The sequence below is a fragment of the Narcine bancroftii genome, chromosome 5 (assembly GCF_036971445.1).
Source record: "Narcine bancroftii isolate sNarBan1 chromosome 5, sNarBan1.hap1, whole genome shotgun sequence".
Classification (NCBI taxonomy): domain Eukaryota; kingdom Metazoa; phylum Chordata; class Chondrichthyes; order Torpediniformes; family Narcinidae; genus Narcine; species Narcine bancroftii.
Window position 1 is genome coordinate 48,661,830 of NC_091473.1, and position 27,392 is coordinate 48,689,221.

The following is a 27,392-nucleotide window of genomic DNA, read 5'->3' on the forward strand; positions in this document are numbered from 1 at the left end:
ACTCACATCTTTCCTTTCAGCTACTGGCATGCCAGGAAATGTCCCAATGTACATCAACAACTCCCCCAGACGAGCAAACCTCCGCTTTTCCAACTAAAATGGATAGCTTCACATTTATCCACATTATGGTGCATCTACCAAGAGTTCATCCTCTCACTCAACTTGCCCTGATCATCTGGTGGTCTTTCTGCATCCACCTCACAGCCTTTATCTTTGTGAGCTGGTCCGCTCACCCAGCTTGACATCACTAAGCTGGAACTGGTCAACTAAAAGGTCCACAGGATGTTCTTGAGGCTGGAAGATTTGAATCGTACAGAGAGGCTGGGACGTTTCTCGCTGGGAAGTAGGAATCTAAGGGGTGCGGGGGGGGGGGGGGGGTGGCGAGGGAACCGAGTAGAGGATTATAAAATCATGAGCGGCATAGATATAGTCATCACCCAGCTCAGGGAGTTTAAAAGAACAGAGCATAAAGTTGAGGGAAAAGGGACCCGAGGGCCATCTTCTTCACACAGTGTGTGGAACAAGCTGCTAAATGAAGTTGTAGCAGCAGACACAATAAGACCAATGGACAGGTACCTGGAAAGGAAAGGTTGAGAGGGATATAGGTCAAGCACAGGCAAACGGGATTCACTTGGTCGACATGGACAAGGTCTGTGTCCTTGCTGGAAGACCCTATGGCTCTCTGTTTTTGTATCAAATAGTGAATGGTTCTTTCCTGTACAGCATGTTGTGTAGCCACACACAATTGATGCTGACCAAAATGCAAACAGCAGCATTTAATTCCTCCTGTCACATGATGGTGCTATTACAGTGTGAATGCTTACACCAAAAACACACTGCATTTATGTAGAACTAGAAAATATATGTAGTTCAGGGGAGAGTTAACAAATAAAAATGTGGACAAACAGGCTGTGCAAAGCTTGTTCGAAGAGGGAGGTTTCCAGGAGCACTTTAGAGGTGGAGAATTTGGTGAGGAATTCTCTGAGGCTCTCCAGCTGCTAGGGAGTGATTAAAACCAGGGATGTCAACTGGTTGGAACTGGACCTCATGGCAGAACAGGGGTAAGACCACAGCCCAGCAGCACCCAGTTTGGTGCTGACCTCCAGCGCTATCTATGTGGTGTTTGCACATTCTTCCATGGGTTTCTCAGGTGTCTCAGTCATGGAAACATGCAGCACCGTGAAAGCCCTTCAGCCCAAGTTCTTGTCTGCTAGCAAACATCTGGTGCTCTGGCTTCATCCCAATGATGTGCAGGCTGGTTAATTAATCAGCTTCAGTTCTCTGCTCCTGGTGTGTAGGTGCGCGAAGGATGGGTATAAATGAGTGTTTGATAGTCGGCATGGATTTAGTGGGCCAAATGGCCAACTTCTTGGCTTCTTATGTATGAAATTGCAGAGAATTATACAGCTGTAGGGATGGAGATGGATACAAAAGGGATGTGTAAAGTTGAATAAGATCTAGGACAGTTGGCTCCTGAGCAATGGTGATCCCATCCAGCTCCATGCCTTGCCTCTCACACAGGAGAGGCAAGCTTGAATTTTTGGGTGAGATATTGAGCTCAAAGGTTGGGATCTCACAATTCTGCTGTATGAGACCACACCATAGAACCATAATACCATAGAACCATAATAACATAGAATATTACAGCACAGAAATAGGCCCTTCGGCCCTTATCATCTGTGCCAAGTCTCATAGATCTGCACCATAGATCTCCATACCCCTCCCATCCATGTACTGTCCAAATTTTTCTTAAATGTTAAAATTGAGCCCACATTCACCACTTCAGATGGCAGTTCGTTCCACACTCCCACCACTCTCTGTGTGTGAAGAAGTTCCTCCAATGTCCCTCAACTTTTCCCCTTTCACCCTTAACCCAAGTGATCTGGTTTGTATCTCACCTAACATCAGCTAGGAGTACTGTATGCAATTCTGGTTGCCCAGGGAGGTTATCAATAAACTGGAAGGGGTGCAGAGGAGATTCACCAGGATGTTTCCAGGACAGCATGGACATGTTGGGCTGTAAGGCCTGTAACATCACAGCCCTGGAGATCCAAGGGATCCTCCCTTTCATCTCCACTCAGGAACAATCAGCAAGGTGTGAACAAAAGATTTCCGATCATTCCCTGTTAAATTAACTCTCTAGCGTTTGTCATGAGTTAATCAATAAGGTCAGAAGAACTTGGAATTTTCTGCTGACAGTATTCGGCATTCAAACCCACTTCAAAGAAAATGACAGGCATGTCAGAGGAGATTAAATGAATCATTCATGCCCTGAATCTATCACAAGCCTGGATAACAAGGAACAACTATCCATGAAAACAACATCCAGCTCGACATTATCTAGATGCCCTGATTGTATTAAAGCTGGTTTCACACATAATGTCAGAGAGGGGAGAGAGGGGGAGGATTGAGGCAGAGAGCAGCAAGAGGTAGAAGGGAGGGGAGAGGGAGAAGGAAGCAGTGGAATGAAAGTTTTGGTCACCTGACTACAAGAAATATATCAATAAAGATTGAGAGTGTGACAAGATTTACAAGAATGTTGCTAGGATTTGAGGAACTGGGTTACAAGGAAAGGTTAAGTAGGTTAGGACTTTATTCCCTGGAGTGTAGAAGGAAGGGATGGGGGTGGGGAGGGAAGAGATTTGATGGAGTATACAAAATGATGAGGGGGATAGAGAGAGTAAATGCAAACTGGCTTTTTCCATAGAGGTTAGGTGAGATATGAACTAGAGGACATGGGTCAAGGGTGAAAGGTGAGATGTGGAGAGGAGCATCTTCATATCGTGAGAGTGCTAAACGAGCTGCCAGCTAAGTGGTGGATGACGTTTAAGAAAAATTTGGATTGGTACATGGGTGGGAGGGCTATGGTCCAGGTGCAGGCCAATGGGACTTGGCAGAACAATAGTTTGGCATGGAGTATTTCTATGCTGTATTGTTCTATGGTCTATGGAAGGAAACTGAGCCAGAGAATGCAAGCTTTGCAGAGTGTAAGGAGGTCAGAAAGTAATAAATGATAGGTTCATGAAACAATAAGCAGAGAAAAAGACCCAGAATGATAAGCCACAGGAAACCATTCAGCCCATCTTCTTCCTGCTGCCCTTCTGAACTTGCCCCATTGGCCTGAAATTTGTATTTCATTCCAAGTACCTGATTGAACATGTGGCATACCAAAACTCACTGGCTCTGCACCACCTCAAAACAACAGTTTAAAAAGTGACAGGAAACCACCAAGAAGAGCAGTTGCCTCTGACTGACATGCTTTTCAAGCCCTACACCAGGACGCTTACCTCAATGCAGGAGACCTAGTTAGCGCTTCAAGGGACCCACAATGCACAGAATGACAGGTGCATTGTGCTGAATCCTTGCTCAAGGTGAAGACAGAAGGGGCACCAAGGTCAAGTTTGATCCTTCAAATACCAGCTACCATCTTTATAATCCTGATCATCTTCTAATCTCTGTCTTTTGTCCAGCTCACTAGAGATGTTGGCAGTGTGGCATGATCCAGAGGGAGCCCACCAAATCACACATGAAATAATGCACAGAACTTTGCCAGCAAGAAAAACGCTGAAGAGTAAGTGGAATTAGCAGTTTCAATTTGTCACCTGACATGTCTGATTTGACCACTCTCATTTCCGGGCTGGCACTGAGTGTGCAGCTGTCCAGGTTTATTGCTGTGTCTCCTCTTTCATTGCTGGGACTGTGAGGGAGGGGCGAGGGACTGAAGCAGGGAGAACTGGTGAGAAGTGGGAGAGAGGCAGCAGGAGCTGGGATTGAGGGAGGGAGGAATCACAATAATGGGAGGGTATGGAGAGCTCGTGAAGTTGGGAGGAAGGGAAGGGGAGACAAGGAAACTATGGAAGAGGGAGGTGATGGGAGAGGGAAGTGACGGGAGAGGGAGCACATGGGAGGGAAGGAGGGTGTGAGGGAGGAAGGCAAGAAGTGGGGTTGAGGATGGGAAGGAGGAAGACGCAGAGGTGAGACAGGAATGAAGGTAGGATCAAGGGAAAGAGAAATGGAGGGAAAGTGAGCAAGAGTGAGAGCGGGGGAATAAACATGGAGAAAAGGGGTGAATGAGGAAAGGAGGGAGTGAGGGAGATAAAGACCACCAGCAAATAAATCAGGGAATTGAGAATTCCCTGGGCAAATTGTGATGTATCTGTGGATGTTATCTGAAAGGACAGCAGGAACATAATTTTTTTTTAAGGAGGATAAATATGGGATGGAAAACTATTTGTAGGGAATGAACAAGGAGCATCTAATTGCTTTTTTAAAACTGAGAGATACAGGCTCTTCCAGCCCACAAACCTGAGCTGCTCAGATACACCCATGTGACCAATTAACCTACTGACCCTGTACATTTTTGGAGAAAACCAGAGATCCCGGAAGAAATCCACACAAGTGACGGGAGAACATTCAAATTCCTTACACATAGAAGAGGATTTGAAAACGGGCTGCCAGTACTGTAATATTGTGGGCCTAACCATGCCATCCATTCAATGTAACCAAATTGTCCAATTAATACTGACCATTACACCACCACAAGTGACCTTTCTCAATGAGGTGCCTGTGCTGTTTGATCTCCCATCAGCTTGTTCCCTTTGCAGATCAACAAAGGTTATTGAGACAGCGGTCGAAATGCCACGTGTCAACTTCAAAGCAAAACGCGGCAATTTGAGTGATCAGGGAACAGGGGAGGTGGGTGAGGGGTGGGGGGGGGGTGGGGGCAGGACTGACCTTTGATGTGAAAATACTTTGCAGTTGCAATCAATCTCTGACAAACGGTGAGGATATGCTTTGGTGTGGCCGTCTCAAATGCAACTGGCAGCAGAGGGTTTGGTCAGTGAGGGCATATAAAATCATAGAATTCATGACACAGGAAGGCCTTTTGATCCATCTCAAGAGCCCAGAATCAACCTCACTACATTGCCTGTCCCTCACATCTCTTGCCAGTTTATTTTCCTGTGAGAAATTATCCAATTCCTTCTGGGAAGTTGCCATCATGTCTGCCAACATCATCCATTCAAGCAACCTATTCTGGATCACTGTAGAGGAACACCTTCCCCTCTTGTTCTGCATCCCTAGTGTGTGTCCTCCCTTCAACCCCTTCTCCTTACTTTCTGACACCAAAACTTGACCTATTGTAGACACTCAACAGCTCCTCGCTTATGAGGAAGGTGCAACAGCCTTGAAGCGGGCAGGGCTACAGTCCACTATTATGTCAACCTTTTATAGGAGCTCTATCAAGAGTGTCCTGGCTGCCAACATCAGTGTGGCACGGTTGCTGCAGAGAAATAGATCGGAGGTCAATCCACAGGACCATAAGAGTGGCAGAGAGGATCACTGAAGTCTCCCTCCCCCCATCGATGTGATCTACCAGAATCGTTGCCTGAAGAGGATGCTTAAAATCACTGAGGACCCTTTCCACCCTGAACATAGCATCTTTCTGCTTCTCCCATTGGGGAAGAAATCCAGGAGAATCAGAGCCAGCACCACCAGGCTTCGTCCCAAGGGCAGTGAGAACGCTGAATGACCAAAGGAACTGTTTACATTCACCATCAGATGCTCTCATTCACAAAAACAAAATTTATTTATTTATTTGTATAGATGAAATACATGTCCTGTATATGTGTTATTTGTCTGTGTGTGTGCTATGTCTGGTTGTGTGTCTGCATGTTTTTCACTGAGGACCGGCGAACACTGTTTCATTGGGTTGTACTTGTACAATCAGATGACAAACCTGACTTGAATCATGAACATTTTTACTGAATTTTGTCTTGATTGCTGATCTTTTCTCCTTAGAGTGACAGGGAATGAGGGATGACTTGATAGAGGAGTATAAGATGATGAGAGGTGTTGATTGTGTAGATGGCCAAAGTCTACTGAAATGGTTAACATGAGGGGACATAGTTTTAAGGTGTTTTGGAGTACATACGGAGGAATGAAAGAGGTATGCTTTTTTAATATACACAGAGTGGTGGGTGTACTGCCGGCAATGTGGGTGGAACCATGTACAATAGAATATTTTAAGAGAGTATTAGATAGGTACATGAAACGGTTGCACAGTCGGGAAATTCTAGAATTTGGGTTATTAGGTCAGCACAGTGCTCTGGGCTGAAGGGCCTGCACAGAGCTATAGATTTCTAAGTTCTATGTTTGGCCCAACTCATCCACCTTCTTCAACCTCCCCCATGCAAACAAAGTCTCCCCCTCCCCCCCCCAGCCCGATACCTGCTCATTAGACTTTGCATCTGTTAGGTAGTGTATATGGGGAAGAAGCAGAGGGTGGAACCCTCTGGATAGTCACAGGAGTGAGGCACTGAGTGGCCACATCCCTCATTTTCAAAAAGTGCCAGACACCACAAGGTGACATTGTGCTTCCAAAGGAAGGAGCCTCCATTCCTGCAGTGTGCACCTCCTTCACCTCAAGGTCAGATGGTTCTGGCTTTAAATCTCACTCCTGAAGTCACAAAAATCCAGCTAATTGCTCAAGTCCTACTGACTGCTGTATTGATAAAAATGTTAAACAGAGGCCCTGCAACAAGGTAACATCATCTTTGCTTCCTGAAACTAGATACATCAGTGACACAGCATATAAATTACAGGGCTAGTAATTCAGATGACTGAGTGAGTCATTCAGTTTCAATTAGTAATTCAGAGGGCTGAATTAACAAGCCAACAAACTGAGTTCAAATCCCACCTGTGAACTTTAAACTCAGTTAGTAGCCTGGCATTTGAAAATCATCTGGCTTGGTGGTGATAACAATTGAAACTTCAGTTGAATGCCTCCTGTCCATGGAAGCACTGCAGGGAAATTTGTCCTTCCCAGCACCTCTGGTCCGTCTCACCCGTTGGCTTGACACCGATGTCCATACAAGACATTCAATGGCAGGAAACTGCCCACCACGTCCCCGACAGCTGTCAGGGATGGGCAATAAAGGCTGACCTTGCCTGAGGAATAGAAAAATAAAATATTTTTAAAAATCCCATAGCAGGAGGCCATCCATTCCTAAATCACCAGCTGGTGGATAATACTGCGTATGGGATCTTATTGTGTTTACATTGGGTGATGGGATTCCTCGCATTTTTAGAATTATCTTGGGTAGTTCTTCAAGGGATGAGGAAGGTTCTATAGCAGTGCCTTTCATTCTCATGTAACCTGTTGGCTTTCTCTCTCTCCTCTGTTGTCTCTCTCTCTCTCTCTCCTGTCTGTCTCTCTCCTTGTCACACACATCCACTCTCACTAACCTATGTGCTGTGGACTAAGATATATTTGCTGACAAAAATCACCTTGACACATTCTGAGTCAGTAATATTTGGGGTGCCCACCGTACTCAGGTCCTAGGTGATGAAAGGATTTGGACTGGGGCGACTCAACACCTCAGCATGACAAGAGATAAATGATGGAAAAGGCAAAACAGTCAGGGCCAAACAGAGCCAGAGTTACATTAAATCAAGCACATTACATCCTCCTGACCACAAGGATTTTGTCCAACCAGCTGTAAGAAAATAAATGTGTTCCTTGAAGCTCACAATGAGCAACTCTGTCCACTAGACACAGGGCTCAGTCATGTGACATTTTGCATTTGTCACAGTTCAACTTCACTGTTTGAACTTGTGGAGATTTGGCCGATGAACCAATCATTTTGCTATTTCTCACCCACTTCCCAAAAACAAAACTCATACTGATGATCTCTCACAGCTCACAGGAAAGGCTGTTTCATGTCCCTCATGAGCTCGAACACTTACCAGCCAAACCCATCCTTTCAGTTGGCTGTGAACCACAGGGCATCTAGACATGAGAGAAATTGTGGCCTCACAGCAACATAGCACCTCTGCCCTGGAGAGATCTTCATGTGGGCTGTCAGCTGGAGAGGGTGAATGGGGAAGTGGGGTGGGGGGGGGGGAAAGGAAAGATAGTCAGAAGCAGGAAGGTCGACTGAAGGATTGGGTGAAGGTGGAAGAGCCTTGAAGAAAGAGATGGGGAAACTGGGTTTCTGGAAGAAAATTTAGGACATGGCATATTGAGGCAGGATTCTAAATTTTTCATTCTCATTCGTCCTTTGCGGGCACTTCATGTTTTGTCACAGCCTGGTCTGGGAATTTGACTGCCCAGGAATGCAGAAGGCTGCTGAGCAGTGCAAACATAGTCGGGTCCATCATAGGCTCAGGACCTCCCATCCGCTGCAGACATCTGTGCGAGCCACTGCCTCAAGATGACAGCTGACATCATAAAGGACCTCCATCACCCTGATCACAGGCTCTTCTCACTGCTACCTTCAGGAATATGGTACAGAAGCTTCTAGGTTCAAGAAAAGTTTCTTTACAACACCAATAAGTTTCTCAAACTTGCCCTTGTTACACTAATCAGGGACTGCTCAAACACCATTACTGTCTGCACTATTGTAATGCTTCTATTTTTTCTCTCTTGCACTATAATAACTGAATGTTTATTAACCACCTACCCAGAATATTCATTACTTTTAATTTATGTATACTTTTGTCATTTGTTCATGGTGTACCAGTTCAGCATAAGCAAATACAGATTTTGGTGCATGTGTATGTTGTATATGACATTAAACTCATTATATTATGATCACTCTGGAGAAATGAGCAGACAGAAGAATGACTCTACCCTGTCCTACCCCTCCCCCAAATGGTCAGTGGACCCTGTCTATGCCCAGACATCTGGTCTGAGCCATCAAGGATCCTCCCCTCCCCCCCCCCCCCCCCCCCCACCTAGGGCAAAGGGTAAAGTCAAGGCCAAAACTATCCCTGCTGATAAGTCCAGTGGTAGTGAGGCCTATCCATGGTTCCTGAAAATGCCTTCATCCTGCCGGCTCAGAGTTCAGTGTGATCTCTGTGGGTAAGCGCAGTTTGGTGAAACAGCACAATTTGCTTCTCTGCGTAGAACCATCTGCTGAATTTTACTCTTTGAACCCAAGCGCATCCATTAACATATCCAGAGGAAGAAGGAACCTCCGGTGTCCGTGGAAACCAGGTCAATCTTCCCTCGATTTCAATGTTGCTGCTCAGCGTTTCTTTACAAAAGGCCTTCAAAACCAACGCTGCCAGTCTCCCAAATGTTTGTAGTCCAATGACCATGTCTGCTGAAGGCAATTTACATCTCCCTTTGTCAACTTTAGCCCCTTGTTTGAGCATAAAACTCACAAGAGGCCAGTTGCTGTCACCACGGAAACCAATGGAGCAACTTGAAAACTCTAAAAACTTCCCAAGAACTAATCCACCAAAACTCAGGTGATTTACTCCATTGCCAACTCAGCAGGATTTCCAGGAATATTGCAGAATTATGGATTAATCTCCAGGATACCAAAAATAAAGCAGGGACTGTGAACAGTTCTGTCAACACTCTCTCACAGTTTACATCGGTGGAAGAAATGACCTCAAGATGTGTTGTCACTGGCCAATTGAAAGTTGGGTCCCCTGAAAAATGGTTGTTGTGGACCAATGGCTGAGAAACAAGGAGGTTACAGACGTGAAGTCAGCTGGCAAAACCTGCAGGAGTATTCAGATGGAACCATGCGGATGCAATGAGAAGCTGCAGGGACTTAATCCTGACCCCAAACCTTTACTGAACTCCATGGAAGCTGCCTGACCTGTTGAGTCTCTCCAGCTTGTTTGTGGATCAGAGTTTGGGGTGGGGGGGGTGAGGGAGGGGAAGGAGCGCCTAGGACTCGATCATATACAGGAGGAAACGAGGAACTGGAGTAATAGTGGGTCACAGGGTCCTTCAAGACCGTTCTATCAGTTAGATACATTGTTATCTACCACAGAAACAGGACCTTTGGCCCAGCTCCTCCATGCTGACCAAGATGTCTGCCTATGGAAAAACCTGCTCCTCAGATACATTTTATCCACCCATTAGAGGACTTCTCCAACCAGCAGCATCAAGACAACCGTGAAGAAGGTACACTAACACCTCTGCTTTCTATGAAGCCTGAGGAGATTCAGCATGCTGTTGAATATTCTCTTGAATATCTGCAGATGCACTGAGAAAAATGTCCTGACAAGTTGTGTCAGAGCCTGGCTTGCTGGAGAAAATGCTAAACCTAGCCAATGTCACCACTTTCAAGGAACTACAGACTTTTACCCTGAGGTTTCTGATCAACATCACTTCCCAGGGCCCCACCATTCACTGTGTGAATGGTAACCAGCATAGATATAATAGACCAAAGGGCCATTTTCTCTGTCTCATTCCCTCCCGTTTCCCATCCCATTCCCCTCCCTCTCCTATCAGAGCTACTTCTGCACTCCCTCCCTCTCACTTGGCAACTTTTTATCTTCAGCCCTCCCACCTGTATCCACCTCTGACCTCTTGACCGAAAGCTGTGCTCCTCCCCCTGCCTCTTCCTCTCCACCCCCCTCTCCCCCAACCACCTTTTTTATTCAGGCATCTGCCTGTTTCTTTCTTATTCCCGACGAAGGCCTCAGGCCCAAAATGTTAGCCTTCCCTGGCTTCCTATGGATGCTGCGCGACCTGCTGAGTTTATCCAGCATGTTTGTGTCCTTCCAAGTGTTCACTTCCTGACTGCCCATGTTCCCACTTTCAGTTTCAGGGGACAACATGCTTGTGCCCTGAGGTCTCTCTGCTCCACAACATTCCCCAAGGCCCTGCCATTCACCGTGGGAGTGGTGGCAATCATAGATGTAAACGGCCAAAGGGTCTGTTTCTCTGCTGTATAATTCCAGGACTCTTAATCAATTCTTTGGCTAAACAAAAGTAGATGCCTCCCTGTCCTGGAAATGCTCAAGGCATCGCATTGATAAGCCAGTCAGTCTCAGCTGAGTAAAATACAAACCAAGATATCCCTAAACAGGAGCATTATTGGAAAGTTCACTTCAATTTATCTTATCTTCCTGCAAGGAAATAAATCATCTGGCTGATTTCCACAGAGCGGTAATCAAGGTAATGTATCCTCCAGCTCACCCTCAGCTGCATCATGAACATTGGTTCTCTGTGGCTGACATGCTGTCAGAAGATGCAACAACTGAAAAGATCTTGTAATCGAGGGCAGGCACAAGCTTTTTGTCGGGTCAGGCAAGTATCCATTCAGGAGAGGCTCTCCTGTGCTCCAGGGCCCACTGCGGTTCAGTCAAAGCAAGAGAGAAGCTGAGACCAAGAGAAAGAGTAAAGAGAAAGAGAGGAAGCTGAAAGAGGGAGGGGAAGGGGTGAAGGAGTAAGGGGAAGAGGAGAAAAAGAAAGAACTGAAATAGAGAGAAAACAAGAGAGGAAATGGAGAGAAAGGAGAGAGAGGAAGAGAGAAAGGGGAAGGAGAAGGAGAAAAAGAGAGGAAGAAGAAAGGGAGATAGAAAAGAGAGGGGAAGGGGAGAGGCAGATCAAGGAAAGACATAGGCATGGTGAGAGAGGCAAGTTGGGAAGAGAAAGATGAATGAACAATCAGAGAAAGGGAGAGAAATAATTACACTGATGAGGGAAAGAGAGAGAGAGAGAGAGAGAGAGAGAGAGAGAGGGGGGGGAGGGGTGGAGGGGGAGAGGAGAAAATGGGCCAACCAAAGATCCATGCAGCACAGAAACAGATTCCAGACTATTCAACAAGCACCCACTTACAAGGAACTGACATGAATCCAATTTTTATTCTCCTCACATTCCAATTAATTACCGCCACACTCTCCCACTCAAGGGCAATCTATCGTAGCCAATTAACCTACCGGCCAGTGCACAGTCACAGAGAAAAGTGTAAACTGCACACAGATAGCACGGAAGGTCAGGATTGAAAGTTGGTCGCAAGAACTGGGAGGTAACAGCACTACCAACTGTAAAACTGTACTGGAGCAAACCAGCAAAAAGGCCAAAAGAGAGAGGACGGGAGATGGTTGGGGGTGGGAGAACACTGATAGGACAACAGCCAGACAGAGGGAGGTGGACAGACTCAGTGAGAGAGTCAAGAGTCACAGGTAGATAGGGTTGTAAAAAGAGCTTTTGGCACATTTGGCCTTCATAAATCAAAGTATTTAGGAGTTGGAATGTCACAGTAAAGTTGTATAAGACATCTGTGAGGCCAAATTTGGAGTATTAAGTTTTCGTCACCTTACTACAGGAAAGATATAAAGAGAAGCTCCAATAGCTCAGTGGTTGGAGCAGTAGTCTTATAAACCAAGGGCTGCAAGTTCGTTCCTCGCTGGGGCCTCATTTCTGTGAGGAGTGCTGGAAAAAATGGTAGGCATAGATAAAGAATTTCATGTATGTTACATTTATGGAAGAATGCAGAGATGTTGCTGGGACTTGAGGAAATACATTACAGAGAAAGGTTAAACAGGTTAGAATTTTATTCCCTGCAGTGTAGAGAATGAGGGGAGATTTGCTAGAGTATATGTATACCAAATTATGAGGGGTATAGATAGAATAAATGCAAGCTTTTCTCACTGAGATGAAGTGCAACAAGAACTATAGAACATGGGTTAAGGGTAAAAGGGAAAATGTTTAAAGAGAACATTAGGGAGAGAGTATTGAATAAGCTTCCAACAAAAATGGTGAATATAGGTTCGATTTTGACATTTCAGATTGGATAGGTACATAGATGGGAGGGATATGGAGGACTATAATCCAAGTGCATGACAATGGGACTAGGCAGAATAAATAAATCAACATGGATGAGATGGACCAAAAGGCTTGTTTCCGTGCTGTAGTGCACTATGGTTCTAATTAAGACCCTATCAACCACTACTTTAAATAAACCCAATGACTTGGCCTCCACTGCTGTCTGTGGCAACGAATTCCACAAACTCACCATCCTCTGGCTGAAGAAGTTTCTCTTCATCTGTTCTAAAGGGACATCCTTTTATTCTGAGGCTGTGCCCTCTTGTCCGTGACTCTCCCACTAATGGAAACATCTTCTCCACTTCTACTCATCAGGTCCCACCTCCTGAAACACCCAGCAATGCCCACTGTCCCTCAATGTCCTCACCTCACCCCAACTGTTACGTTCCCCACCCCCATAACCCTCCCACATCCCAGTGCTTCCCCATCAAACTCTCTTGCTTCCTTTATTTGACTGATATTACTAGCAAGGGTCTGGGCTACATTTTTATGTGTACGACATTCCTGTCATGAAAGTTACGATGGGAAAAATGACCTCTTACCAAAAACATAAAAATAACAGCCCGTGTTTGGATCTTAGCAGGACCCGCAAATAAGCTGATGATTTTGAATATAATTGAAAGAAAAATATTAAATCAGCAACTCAGGTGATAACTCTGCAAACCCGCTCCTCCCTCGTCTACTCCTGGGATTTAATTCCACCTTCCCTTCCACCACATAGGGGGAAAGCATCTCCCTCTCTGATCGCACCCTTTCTATTTCTCCATTGAAAGTGACAGAATCCAAATTTGAGTCAACAGATTCAAAGTGCGTCTTGTGCCCTGACCTAGTTTCTGTAGCAAAGCCGATGGACAGGCTCATTAAAACTGCACGAGAATCGAGAGCCAGCTATCGGGAAGCTTTGATATAAGCCAATTAACAATGCAATCACACGAGACATTGATGAATTATAACTCCGTCAGCTTCGTAGAAGGACTCACCTGGGAACAACACACACACACACACACACACACACACACACACACACACACACAAAAACATGTAAACACACACATACACTCATTAGCACACCTGCACAAATATACCAACACAGATAAATGTACACACATACATACTGATAAATTCACAAACATTCACTCACAAAGACACGCCAATACACACAATACACTCACACACTCAGATGCACTAATACACATACACAAACACACACACACAGTTTCTCTCTCTCTCTCTTTCCCCCCCTCCCCCCACCCCACCCCCCATTTGACATCACCCAACTCCACTCCTGCGCAACCCCGATGACTGTCCCAGTGGAGTTTGCTTCCCTCCTTCCCAGGCCACACACTGGGAGGTGGGAGGATTTCTGCTCCATCTTTTACAGCACCTGGATGCGACAAAAGCCTCTGCAGCCAGTGAGCTCATGTAACGCAGGCAGCATAGCAAGTGTGCAAAGCAAGATCAAACAAATGGACAAACGATAAACCAATTAACCTGCATTCCTTTCCCTGCCCCTTTCTCCCCCGTCCGCCCCACCTTTTAATTCAGACGTCGTTTTATTCTGACGAAAAGCCCAGGCCTGAAACGTTGGTTACTCTTTACTTCCTATGGATTCTGCGTGACAAGCTGAGTTTTTCCAGCACATTTGTTTATTGCATAAATGAAATGATATTGTTTCAGTGTGGAGCTTAGGACTAACTTCCCTGCTGATCACTGTAATTTACAGGAGATGCAAAGAAATTGGTTTAATGGCTCTCAACGTCGGTCTCTGACCTGAAAAACTGCATGCTATTTTAAGAAGAGGGTGTTATTTTTACAGAAGCCGGTTTCTAAGTTGCCAAGCATTTCAAATTAAGGGAATATCATGTGTCACCACAGCCCACAGGACAGGTCCCCAGAGTGAGCAACACCTCCTGTCAACAGATGTCAGACGTTTTGGATAATGAACAGAGCATTCTTCTTCTCTGCTCCACCCTCCAGCTGCCTCAGTCGATCAGCTGGATCATCTGGTTGAATTTCACTCCCTTCCTTCCACAACTGGGCCAGAGGTGAGCTTAGAAACACCTTGCACCCAGTGTTTTGTTGTTGCCTGGCTGAGTGCTCTTGGAGGAAGTTTGCAAAAGGACTTGGCACGTTCCCATTGGTTATGTCCGTGGGGCAAAAGCTCAGGAACGGGATCCAGGCTCTCAGTCATTGTCAAACCTCGGCTGATCTGTGCAGGCATGAAGAAGAACTGAAGGGCCATGCCAAAACTTCATCAATGACTGAATGATCTTGCCCTGTACCTCTGCATTTTACACTGTACTTTAATACTGATTTAGAGATACCAAACAGTTAAAGGCCTTTCTGACCCAGAAGCCAACGCTTTCCAAATATGCCTATATGACCAATTAGCCTACTAACCCCATAAGTCTTTGGAACATGGGAAGAAACCAGAGCACCTAGGGAAAAATGCACAGGGAGAATGTACAAACTCCTTACAGACAGCAGTGAATTTGATCCAAGGACACTGCCACTTAAATAGTGTGCTAACCACTAATCTAACCCTCCCGCCTAACTTATGGGATGTCTAGCTGCTCGGAAAATAAACTTTCTCACTGTACCTTGGTACATGTTCAAGTTCACTGTCACATCGTCCAAAGATGCAGTTGCAATAAACTTAAACCGACTTGAATCTTGAACATCGGTAAAGCAAAATGTTTAGTTGTGGAACCCTGCTGTGCAATGCAGCAGTCTGCACTCCCATTGGTTGTTGGGATGATGGGAGCCATGCCAAACATCTCCATTCAGTCTACAAGCATGAACCCAAGCTTCATGATGCCCCAACTCTCAGTTTCACTCACATTCTCCTTCACAGGTGTTCCACAGGAATCCTCCTGTCCAGGTTCATTTGTGCATAGGACAGGAATCGCTCTGCCCAAGACATTACAATGGTTGTGAATGCAGCTCACACTCATCCCTTCCCCTCCATTGACTCTTCCTATTCTTCCCACTGTCTCTGGAAAAGCATCCAACATATTAAAGGACCCATCCCAACCTGTTCATACTCTCTTCAACCCCCCCCCCCCCACCACCCTCCAGTTAGGTGGAAGATTCCCCACTCTGAGATCACACATCACCTGATACACACTGTTCCATTCCCATCATGATCAGTCTCCTGAAAGAACCTCACTCTCATTAACTTTGCAACTTTCCCATTCTCTGATCAAGTTGAAATCTTTGCTCTGTTCCTCTCTCCACTGCTGAACATTGCCAGCACTGTCCGTGTTTGTGATGAGGGCAAAATCCATTTTCCACGTTGGTTTTCTGGACAATTCTTCTCTCTCTTCTGCCATTCTGAATATATTCAAGGACCTGTCTCACCCCCATCACACTCTCTCCACCTCCACTGGGCAGAAGATACAAGAAGTTGAAAATAAGAACCTCCTGATTCAGACACAGTTTCTTTCCTCCTGTTACCAGACTCAAGAATGGACTTCCTCTTGGTAAAAGATGATACCTTGCACTGCTTAACTCTATTTTTCCCTATACCCCTTTCAATTATTTCTCATTAGCAGTTTACCCGGCATTGCCTGGAACTTAAAACATTCAGTTATTAACTACATGGTTGAAAAAAAATACCCCAAAAATTTAATGGTAACCTAATAAATATTTGTGCATGTTAGGAGGCCTGAGCACTGAGGTGGGCCTGGTGTTGCAGTCCTGTTTCCCACTCCTTGCCCTTGCCTGACTGGAGGCCTGAGCACTGAGACTGGCGGATCGCTGCTGTTCTGTTTCCTACTCCTTTCGTGACTGGAAGCATCAACAGCGAGGCGAGACTGATGTTCATCTGCTGTCTCTTGCTTTCTCCTTTGTCTAAATCTACGGGCTTGTGAAGAGCTTCTGCCAATGTGGCTTCGCTTTTTTGGAACCACATTGAACTGGGTTTGGCCACTTGTTTTTATTCTGAATGTACATTGATGCTCAGCTCTATAACTAATCGAGGTGTCCCTGGCGTGAGTTCAATTTTTAAAAAAACTTTTGAACTTCAAATCATGTTAAAAGTTAAAATTTAATGTGGTTATGACCTTCAGCATCAAATGTTACCCCTACTGAAACCTCCTTGGGCTTTTCTGGAATGCCCCATATTGATTTGCATGGAGAAAAAAACAAACAGACATACATGCACAAATATATATTAGATGTAGTGGGACATACATGCACAAATATATATTAGATGTAGTGGGAACAGGAGCATTGACCAAGATTTGGTTTGAACTGGTCAATCACGTTTTTCTTGGCCAAATCGACAATTGTTCCTCTTTATGTTTATTGTTCCATTATTGTCACGTAGATTGTGCACAAAACTGGTTTCCTTTTGACTGCCATAAAGGCACACAAAGAGGTGCCACTAGTTCAATGCCCTTACCAAGAAGAGAAAGGAAGCAGAGAGTTCTTTCAGAAACATTGATTGTCCATGGATCCTGATGTCTCCTCTGGGCCTTTGTAACTTCCATCGATGCATGGCCACCTGACCAGCCCAGCTGTGAACCCGAGCTCCAGGAGTCGGAGTTATCCTCCTTGGCTTCTTGTTTAGGTTCTGAGATTTCCAGTGAACTGCTACTGGGAGCGTCACCCAAGTCTTCGGGCTGAAGCCCTCAGGACAGGGATCCAACCCATAACTCTATAGTGCAGCGGAGAGAGCTGCCACACAGCTAGGGCTGATATTTCAGGCACTTTAGCTGCTCAGCTGCAGCTGCTGTCATCACCTTCCAGTTCTCTGGTGTGGGTGGGACCAGTCACAAGAATTCATGAGAGTGAAGTAAAATATTATTTCTTGTGTATGCTAATTATTGAGAAAGTACCACCTATTAGTGATCATTTGAAAATGACAAATCCATTAGCTTTCCTTCTTCCATCCAAAGTGGATGACCTTGCACTGAACTCTGGCTCCCTTTCCCACTCATTCAATCTGTTTTATATTCCTCACTGCATCTGATGGCTGTGTGGGTTACGTGAACAGTGCAGCATTAAACTGCCCAGCCTAGATAGTGATGAGGACATCCTGTGCCAAATAACTTGCATTGGATGGAACTGTGAGGGAAGGGTATCCATATTTGTTTTCGGTAGGGCATCACTCCAAAGAGAAAAGCCCCAGCTCTGTCAACCTTGCTTGAAACTAAAGCTCTGCTGCTTGCACCTGACAGATATTGTTCCATCCCCTTCACACTCACGTGTCTATCCCGTAGCCTCTTCGAGGCTACTATCATATCTGCTTCCACTAGTACCCCTGTTTTCCCAATACAGTATTATCCAGCGGGGACAGGCCTTTCAGCCCATCTTGTCCATACTGACCCAGTATGGGTCCATTCTGGACTAGTCCCATTTGCCTGTATTTGATCCATATCCTTCAAAGCTCTTCCTATCCATCTATCAGTCCAAAAGAGTTTCATTCAATTGAATGGTGCCCACTTTTTTAGATTCCTCTGGCAACTCATTCTAAATAAGGACCACCCTCTAAGTGAAAACAAATTGTTTCTCGGGTCTTTCATTATTGCTGTTCTTCTACTAAGTTCCCATTCAGCTGCAGCAGTAAAAAAATGTTGGTGCACGTGTACATTGTAGAATGAATATGACAATAAACTCATTATTATGAATGGCAGGGATTGTTCTGGTCACCCAGCATATGGTGGTCATTAATAAGATGGGAGTGGCAAAGGGAAGATTCACAAAGATGTTGCCAAATTGGAGGGCTTGTGGAGAGAAATGGAGCGTCAATGTTTCAGGTGGGAATCTTTATCAAGGCAAAAGTAGGAAGAGGTTGTAGATCAAGTGGGTGGGGTTAAAATTGGACTGGAAACAGGTGAGGATGTGCTGTGATAAGATATACTGTATAATCCCACCTCTATCGGGTTCCATTGTTTCCATCTCTTCTTTACCTACTCTCTCCAAACTTCTTCCTCTCCCTGTTCCTCGACATGTCTCTCCATCTGTCCCACCTGTCCATAACCTATCACTTTTTAACTGCTCCCCAACTTCTTGCAGTACCACCCATGCCCACTTCCATTTCTCTCCTCCCTAGCATTTGGGGCATCTATTAGTAAGGAAGACAGCAGAGGTGCCTACATTTCCTCAGGAAGTTGAAGATGGTAAGGCTATTGTCTCCCAACTTGACAATATTTTACAGGAGGACAGTTGAGAGTGTCCTGATTGGCTGCATCATTGCATGGGATGGTACCTGCAAAGCATCAGACCAGTTGAATATAGAACATCATTGAAGCGGCCAAGTGATCACCGAGTCTCCCTTTCCTCTGTGGATGGCATTCACCAGGAGCATTGCTTAAATATGGTTCAGAGAATTATTGATAATCCTTTCCATCCAGAACACAGCATCTTTGACCCACTACCATCAAGAAGGTGGTATGGAAGCATCAAAATCAGGACTGTCAAATATCTTTTTTTCACAGGCTCTGAGATTGATGAACAGTGATCACTATGTGATCCAGGGAAATGTTCTTTCATCTGTGGACAGTCAGATGATAATAAACTTGAACTTGAAATCATGGAGTGATTCAAGATTTCTTTTATTATCATTGCACTTCATCTGCAGTAGGCAGCCAAAGATTTGCTATCAGCAGAATTTGCCCTGCACCCCTTACAGAGAAGAAGAAGCTAAAGAGAGTCAGACTGAGTGACCATGGATTTGCCTCCAGCGTTTGTGTTCTGTAACCTCTGCAGTCACACAGACTTCAGTCCAAACCATTGACAACCCGAGTTCCAGATCCAAAACTCCGAATCTATTAGGAAGCCTTCAGAGTCTGAGGCCCCTTTGGATCCCTGCTCTTCCTCGGAACCCTCTCACATCCTGGTTCTCCAAGAGTTCCTGCCAATATCTACATATAATATCTCCAGATGATTGTCAGATTGATGATGATGGAATCTGCAATTCACGAAATGTATGAGGCAGCCCTATTCTATTCATGAGTCATTGGACATGATTCCCTGTGTCAGTGCAATGGCAAAGCTGAAGATCACTGTCCACTCTAAGGCATCCATGTCAAGGACAAAGGGGTGTTATATCCCTGAAACACTCAGCAGAACGACTACAGTTCTAATGATCTCCTCCATATCAATGAGAGGGCGACACACACACCGCTCTGCTGTGCGTCTAACTTTGAACGACTAGCAACAATCTATTTCAATTTCCTTCACCATTCCCACATGGACATGCCTGCCCTTGACCTCCTCCATAGCCAGGGTGAGGCCTAACATAAACTTCACGTTGTATTCCTCCTTGTGATAGAAGCAACAATGGAGAGGCTTCATTAATTCATATGTTTTGGACAGCCAGAGAGCCTTGAGAAATACTGGAATGAAATATTTCAAACTTTTTCTGTACTTTTTAAAATTAATGTTAAGCCTCATCCTTTTAACTGCCTTGTTTGGTATTGCTGGAGAGAGTGGCATAACTCTAACGGCATCTGATTAGCATGTACAGGTTTTACTTCTCTTATTTGCTGGGAGGGTTGCTCAGAGGGAAGGGTGTTGCTCTGCCCCACCCACACTCAATGGATACGAGATGTTATGTCATGTTTAAATTTAAGGATTAGATGCTCAATTTCTGATTTGAATTTAAATTGCAACACTGTGGGGACCTTTTATGAATTATTTTCAGAATCTGATTTAACATAAATACTGAAGTGTTAATTAATAAGGTAATTTATTACTTTGATCAGGAATTCCTTTTTCTTTCCTTGCCAAACAGCTTCATTTTTGGTAGTGGGTTTAGATTTTTTTTAAATAATAAAATATTACTGCAATATAATTTGTTTAATTGAGAATGTGAGGTACCATGGATTAACTGGTATGATCTAAGTGTAATCTATCATTTTTTAAACTTTTAATATGTTTTCTTATGTATTCTGTATTTTTCAAAGTGAAACTTAAATTTGAATAAAAATATTGAAAAAGAAAGATATTCCTCGTGGACAGCCTTAAACTGATGGCATGAATGATGTGTGTGTGTGTCCCATCAGCCTCTTGGTTCCTCCCCAGTTTCATTCCCCACCAACACCACACACCCCCCCACCGCCACTTTTTACCTTGGTCTCAAACTAGGGACCTGACCTGAAATGTTAACTGACCTTTTCTATCCATGGATGCTGCTTGACTACCCCCCCCCCACCCCCACCCCCGCTCGTTGTTTGCTCAAAATTACCTATTCAATCAGGCAACACATGACAATTAATCAATATTTAATTATGTGTTTACCATCACATATGAAAATGGGAGATCTTGAGAGCTGCAATTAGGAAGCCAGACAAAGGTCAACAATCCATTCATTCAAGGGTCAGGAGCAGCCTCCCTGAGCTGCTCAAAGGAAAAAGCACTCTTTCACGCAGGCCAGGAATGTTGTGAGATCTTTCCGGAAAGAGCTGTCGAGAATCATAAAGACAATTTCTGACAACTGCACTGATCCTAGGCATTATCTAAACAAGGGTTCTGTCCTCACAACAGGCTACAGATCACTGTTCACCAAATCAATTAGCCTTCGTTACGGTATACTGTTATGACAGTTGCCAAAGAAGTCCATTCCTCACAAGAGAACCCTCTATGTGATGATAGAGATCCCATCCCAACCCTCGCTGCTCATCACTGACCCCTTGGAAAGTCCCCCACAGCTATCTCTCCTACATCAATATCCCTGCAGTTGGCATATGGAACTTACACTCGAAGGCACTGACTCAATTGCCCAAAAGCCCAGACATTGCTGAAGCTGAAATCCAAACTTAGAGGAACTTACACAGGAGATCATACAGTCCCTCCTCCCTGCCCTGCCATTCCTTCAGATCAAGACTGCTCTCGGGTGCTGTCTGTGAGGAGTTGGCATGTTCTCTCTGTGACCAGGTGAGCTTCTTCCCCCCCCCTCCCCCAGGTGTTCCGGTTTCTTCCCACATCCCAAAGACGTGTGGGTTGGTTGGTTAACTGTCCGCTGTAAATTGTGTCTCGTCTAGGTAAGTGGTAAGTTTGGCAAGTTCAGGTTTATTGACACATGTACCAAGATGTAGTGATAGAGGATGTTTCACGAGGAGACCAGTAAGATGAGGTTTCCCACTGAGGTTAGGTTAGATACAAACTAGCGGCCGTAGGTTAAGGTGAAAGGGGAAAAATTTAAGGGCAACTTCTTCACACACAGAGTGGAATGGGCTGCCATCTGAATTGTTGAAAGCAGGCTCAATTTTGACATTTAAGAAAAAGTTGGGCAGGTACGTGGATGGATGGAGTTTGGTCTGGGTGCAGGTCTGTGGGACTAGGCAGAATAATAGTTCAGAACAGGGGAAAATGGCCTTTTTCAGCTGGTGGAGGGAAACTGCAACATAACTTTACCACTGGGTCTAGTTCTGGTCACCATTTATAGGAAGGACATCAATAAGTTGGAAGGGGTGCAGAGGAGATTCACTAGAATGTTATTGGGACTGGAGGGCTTGAGTTGTAAAGAGAACCTGGGCCCTTATTTTCTAAAGAGTCGGACACTGAATGGTAACTTTATTGAGGTTTATAAAATCATGAGAGGCATAAAAGTGAATGCTCACGGCCTTTTCCCCAGAGTAGACAATTCTTGAGCTAGAGGCCATAGGTGAGAGGGGAGAGATTAAAGAAGAACCTGAGCACCTGGTCAAAGTGTGGTCAGTATCTCGACCAAACTGCCAGAGGATGCTGTAGAACCAGGAACAATTCTGGTATTCCAGAGACATTTGGACAGAGATACGATTTGGAAGCATTGAGAAGAACATTTCTCGATGCAGGCAAATGGGACCAGCCCAGCTGAGGCAGCAAATTGGTCGGCATGGATGAGTTGGGCTGAAGAGCCTGTTCTGTGCTGTGTGACTCTACATCAAACCTCCCCGCAGTCCTTTCTGCTCACTGGATGTGACAACGATGGCTGTCACAGGCTCAGTGGACTGAAGGGCTTGTTTCCATGATGTGTGGCTCTGAGTTCCATGACAATATATTCCAGTTATAGCTAAGTCCTGAAAGGAAAACCAGGAAGAGGCACTCTCCTTCCCGAAACAATGGCTTAGCCCTCCTCACCTTCCACGGGAAGGGAGCACAAACCTTATATTCACCACCTCTTCCAAAACACAACGACACATCCAACTATTCAGCACTCATTCAGGATCTCACTGGGAATTTTTAAATTTAAACTTAGACACACAGCATGATAGCAGGCCCTTCTGGCTCATGAGCTCATGCCATCCAATTACACCAAATTGACCTGCAACCCCGGTAAGTTTTGAATGGCAGGAGGAAACCCAAGCAGACAAGGGGAGAACATACAAACTCCTTACAGACAGCACAGGATTCAAACCACAGTCATTGGTACTAGAACAGCATTGCATGAATCTCTATAACTGTGCTGCCCGAATACTAGGGAGGGCCCTGGACACACCGTCCCCACTCACCAGATCCAGTAATAATGAGGCATGCAGTCATGACCTTTCACCTGGGGTTTCATCTGTAAGGTGAAATGTTTAAAGCAGTGGTTCTCAACCTTTTTCTTTCCACTTATTCAATCCCTTACTCATCACAGAGAACCTTTGGTATAGAGAATACTTAAAAGTGGTATGTGAGTGGAAAGAAAAAGGTTAAGAACCACTGGTTTAAAAGGATCATTAGGGAGTGTTGGGAATGTGAAATGAGGTGGTGAATGTGGGGTCAGTTTTGACATTTAGACAGGACCATGGAAAGGAGGGGTACAGAGGGCCAGGGTCTGAGGCCAGGTCAATGGGATTGGGCAGAATAATAGTTTGGCACAGACTGGATGGACTGAAGGGCAAAAGCTTAGAGGAAACATGAAGGGTTACTTTACTCAAAAGAGTGGTGGGTGTGTAGAATGAGCTTCTAGACGAAGTGGTGGAGGCAGGCTCAATATTAGCATTCAAGGAGAAGCTGGATATATATATGGATGGTTGAGAGTAGGTCAATGGGGTTAGGTGGGAGCAATGTTTAGCATGGACTAGAAGGGCCTGTTTCTATGCTGTAATTGTTATATGGCCTGTTTCTGTGCTGGAGTGTTCTATGGAGTCGCATTCATTCATTTTTGTATGTTTAACAGGCCCATCACAATTGAAGAGCCGTTGACTGGGCCCAGACGACCCCTGGAGCTGTCCCCACTTCTCCTGGTATCCCACCCACACATCACTCTCTGGACATTGACTAGTAAGCATCACGTTTGACCTCTCCAGACCCGTGGGCCTCAGACAAAGCGTGAAGAGACAATGAACCCTCAGTCACAAGTTCAGCAACAACGTGAACCTGCTTAGTTCATCAACCCAGCAGCTCAATAAGCTGCAGTGAGGGACAACAAGGCAAGATTCAAAGTTTGCCTTGCACAATAAATGAACTCTGCTAAACACTGGCCCTGTCCTTATTTTGCCGGGGTGGGGGGGGGGGGGGGGGGTAGAATATGTGGACACAAACCCTTTCTGAAGCTCTATTGAAACAGTTGCAGTGCATCATTGTATAAAGGGCTAATAAGCCATCTGTATTATATAGAGATCAACTCCGAGACACAATCCCTCACTGCCGCCCCCACATAGTAAATGCCAACTAACGCGCACTGTGTTAAGTGCTAAGGGCACTGCAGGAACCCAATCATTAACTCTGGATTTCTTGATAAGAGGCAACCACAGGCATCACATAGCGAGCTCTTTGTTCCTGCCAACACTGTGCTATTGTTGACCCAGCCTCCTGCCAGTTCCTTGCTCTTTGTCAGACCTGCTGGAGATGGCAGGGGTTGCAGCCGACAGCTTTAACCCTCTGCGATGGGCACAGCGGCCTATCAAGCCAAATCTAATTGAGTGGGGAGGTAAAAAAGAAACACTCAGGACTGGAAGAGTCAGAGTGGGTTATGAGCCCCATTTCAGGACCAGTCGAACTCCACCAGCTTGTAGCGACCTGGTGGCTTAAGACCAAACACAGCAGTGTGACTGTGTGGTTTTGTTCCCACATCCATCACTGGAACTCCAAATGAGCCAAGAACCTGACCTCCATGAAGTGGGGATCAGAGCTGTGAATGTTCCTGGATGTGGAATGTGACCACACCCGGCTCCATTCCAGCCTTTTCCTCTGGATCAGCACAAGGAGGCCATCTAGTCCCTCTACCCTGTTCAATCAGATCACAGTCAGATCTGTGCCACCCCAAAAGTGTTTCAGACATGAAAATAACCCAGGGCATGCACTACTGATTCATGGAGAGCCAAGTATGACGAGTGATGTCTGTGTGTGCATGTGACAAGTACATAATGGTGCAAGCGTGAGGTGTTGTGTGTGACCAGTGGTGTATGTGTAACAAATGGTGTCCGTGCGCGAGAGACGAGTGGCATGCGCGAGAGAGAGAGAGGCACAAGTGGTGTGTGAGAGAGAGATAAGTGGTGTGTGTGTGTGTGTGTGTGTGTGTGTGTGTGTGTGTGTGTGTGTGTGTGTGCGTGCATGTGTTTGTGTGTGTGTGAGAGAGAGAGATAAGTGGTGTGTGTGAGAAGTGAGATACGAGTGATATGTGTGTCTGTGTTTCCCTGTATGTGCACACATTTGTATATCTGTGTTTCTGTCTGTGGGTGTACAGTCATTTGTACATTTGTGTGCTTGATTGCATGCCTTTGGATGTATATTTGAATGTGTGTGTGTGTGTTTGCTTATTTGTGAATGTGCTTGTATGTGTGTATACCTTTGTATGCATGTTTGTATATGTGAAGGAATGAAGGAAGGGAGCTGTCACTGTGCTGGGGGTAGTCTATAGGCCCCCAAAGAGCCCTCGGGATTTTGGAATGGTGCAGGATATACAGGGTTGTAGTCATGGCTGATGTCAACTTCCCTAATATTGACTGGCACCTACTAACTGCAAGAGAGATAAATGGGGCTGAATTTGTCAGGTATGAAGAGAAGGTTGTGCCTCATGAGTCTAATTGAGTTTTTTGAGGAGGAAACAAAATAAATTGATGAGGATAGGACAATGGATGTGGTGTACATGGCATTTGACAAGGTCCACCACGAGAGACTCAGCCAGAAAGTCATGAGACTCAGGATCAGTGGAACCTTGGCCGTGTAGATAAAAAAATTGGCTTTTAGGAAGAAAGCAGAGAGTAGTAGTGGGAGGAAAGTATTTTGCCTGGAGGTCAGTGACTAGTGAAGTGCCGTAGGGATCTGTTCTGGGACCCCTGCTCTTTGTGATTTTTATAAATTACCTGGATGAGGAGCCGGAAGGTTGGGATAGTAAGTTTGCAGATGACACTGAGGTTGGAGGAGTTGTGGACGGAGCTGAAGGTTGTTGAAGGTTACAAGAGTTTATAGACAGGATGCAGAGTTGGGCAGAAAAGTTCATTCCTGATTAGTGCACAGTGTTGCATTTTGGAAGGACTAAACAGAAGGCTGAGTACAGGGTTAATGGTCAGTTACTTAAGAATGTGGATAAACAGAAGGCACTTTTAGGTGGTCGATTGCCCCGCATGTAAAGCCACATGTTTAGGCAATATGTGGCTGTTTTGAGGCCACCTGAATGTGCAGGAGTGCAGCTGGCTGAAAGCGGATGTTAAAGGGTCAGGCTGCTGATCACAGCTGACACTGGGCAGGGGCCAGAGTGTGCTCAGAGCCACTTTAAATGCTGCCACCTGAACGGTAATTTAAAGGGCCACTTCTGCTTCTTCAGGCGCATTCTTAGTGTAGAATGCACCTGAAAAAGCCAAGAGGGACCTTTGGGTTCAAATCCATATATCCATCAAGATCACCGCACAGGTTGTTAGGATAGTTAAGAAGGCCTATGGGATGCTGGGTGTCATTAATAGGGGGATTGAGTTCAAGAGTCAAGAAGCCATGTTGCAACTCTACAAATCTCTGGTGAGACCACAGTTAGAGTATTGTGTTCACTTCTGGTCACCTCATAGGAAGGATGTGGAAGCTATGGAGAGGGTGCAGAGGAAATTTACCAGGATGTTGCCTGGAATTGAAAACAAGTCAAGGTTAGCATAGTTGGGACTTTTCTCTTTGGAGCGTAGAAGGACGAGAGGAGCCATGTCTACAAGATTATGAGAGGCATAGATAGGGTGGACAGCCAGCACACAGTTCCTGGGGCAGGATCAGCAAACACCAAAGGACATATGTACAAAGTTAAGGGAAGGAAGTTTAGGGGAGATTTTTTTTAAAATTTAATACACACAGAGGGTTGTGGGTGCCAGGAATGCATTGGCAATGATGGTGGTGGAGGCTAAAACATTAGGGGCATTTAGAGACTCTTAGACAGACATATGGATGAAAGAAAAATAGAGGGTTATGGGGTCGGGATGGTTTAGTACTTTTTGTTTAGGAAGGAATATATGGGTTGGCACAACATCAAGGGCCAAAGGGCCTGTACTGTCCTGTATTGTTCTATGTTTGTGTATGTATCTGCGTCTAAAAGTGTTTGTATATGTCTGTGTTTGTTTATGCATGTATGTTTCTTTGTATGCATGTATGTGTATGTATGTTTATGCATATATACATGCCCATGAGTTTGTGCATGCTTGTGTGTGCGTGTGCTGAGTTTTGGGGATTCTTTAACATCCCAGAAATGCCCTCAAAGCCCACCCCCTGGACACGAACACAATACGATTAGTGGCACAATGGGTATGACATTCCCTTTTCATTCCAAAAGTGCCTGCACTTCCAACAAGCACATTACTGGTTGAGAGCTCTTTCAACCATTCAGAGAGAACTGATGGCCCCAACAGACTGAAGGACCTTTCACATAGCAGTAAGTTCACAGGGTCAGACCAGAAGCAGGCCATTCAGCCCATCATATGCCTGC

General features: G+C 45.2%; 1 protein-coding gene across 5 annotated transcripts in view; it reads right to left on the reverse strand.

The window, feature by feature from the left end:
• LOC138763359 (plexin-A1-like) overlaps positions 1-27,392 on the reverse strand; it is a 339,669-nt gene that overhangs the window by 108,211 nt on the left and 204,066 nt on the right. The window lies entirely within an intron of this gene.